Genomic DNA, 1,722 nt, shown 5'->3' with positions numbered 1-1,722 from the left:
AGCCTAAATCGTTTTACAAAGGGGCATTGATACAAGACATTAAACAATGCATTAGTACAAACCATAGCATTAAACAATAAAATTCCATGGTTTGATCATATATTTAGAATCTTGTATCTTCTAGATTACGTGTTTGTGTTTTCTCTATAAGAAATAATGTTCTATTGTAAAGTATAGTGTTATTGTTCTAATCTGGATTTTGTATTCATGGTTTCAAATATATTTATCAATCAATCTAAAATAGCTTTACTTTTTTAGTTGTCAACCCAAATAGTTTGGTTTCTTCTGTTATTATAATGTTCATCATTCATCAGTGAGAAGAAGATATGTATTGTTTTCATGAAGAAGGAATCATCCTCCTATCACCATATAATAAGAGAACAAAATCATTGATGGGAAAATGTAGATCCATGAACTTGCCACGTTTTCTAGAAAGGTTTGACTTTAAAATATTTATAACCTGCAGTCCCCATGATGCCATACTCTAGAAAAATGTTATCATATTAGTACTGGTTTAGTCGTTTAATATATTTTCCTATATTTTCAAATACTTTCACTAGAATTGTAATTAGATGATCATTGTTTATAAAAGATTTAGTTAGTTTTTTTATAAACCCTAAAATCAGTTTAAATTTTGGTTCCAAGTTATAGTTACAATAATAACAAAGCATGAGCTATGTGACTTTCTTATTAAGAAACGTATATTCCTCGTCAGTCATTATTATATTTGACCTCGGAAACCAAGTTTGATTTTGATACATCGATGACCACAAAAATAAAGAAAACCTAAATTAACGGACCTTAACAGAAACAATCATGTTAAGAGTGTCTGTTGGAGCCAACCAAGACCTTGTTTTTTTGCCTAATTAAAATGATTAGTAGTATTAATTAGTTTTGCAATGATTAATATTATTGGCGAGAAAACAAATTTTGCAATACTCTTAAGTTCCTATAGGTAACACATGATAGCATAATTACGTTTTCTAAGTAATTTTATTCAGCCATTTTTATTTTCTGGGTATTCATTATTCGAGTTTTCATTCTGCAGTTTGTATTATACTGCGATATTATAATGCGATTATATCAGGTTACCGATGGGAGCCTTAATTAGTTTCTTACATGTATAAGACCATATATATGTGAATCCAATTATAATAGAATGATACAATATTCATTTTAATCGATTGAGTAGAGTGCGTTTGGGTTATAATCATAATCGTTTTATATATTCACATGACAAAAATATGTTTATTTGTTTTTTTTTTCCTCGTAGGCTAGCTTGTAATATATTGAACAATTATCAGTACTACCGTAGAATCTTAAACTCCTAAACTATAGAAACGTAGACTTATCAGTTATATATTCACATATAATTTAGCGAGACTATAAAACTTCAACAAGGATGCCTAGTTTTCGTTAACAATGCATACTCAGTTCAGATCTAGTATAGTGATGTGATCATGGATGGGACTAAGGAGGATGAGCTTGTAGCTGAGCTTGTAGCTGAGTTTGAAGCTGAGGAACATGTAGCTGAGCTTGAACCTGAGGAGCTTGTAGCTGAGGAACCATTGCTTGTACCTCAAGGACCAATGACTAGAGCAAAAGCTAAGAAGCTAAAGGATGCACTAAATGAGCTTATTCAAGAGCTTATGGTCAAAGAGAGCATTGGAAAATCTATTGGAGATGATACCTATCAAGTCCAGCCCACTTTGAACCTAATTC

This window comes from Camelina sativa, chromosome 3 (genome assembly GCF_000633955.1).
Source record: "Camelina sativa cultivar DH55 chromosome 3, Cs, whole genome shotgun sequence".
Lineage (NCBI taxonomy): Eukaryota > Viridiplantae > Streptophyta > Magnoliopsida > Brassicales > Brassicaceae > Camelina > Camelina sativa.
This window is presented reverse-complemented; position numbering follows the sequence as displayed.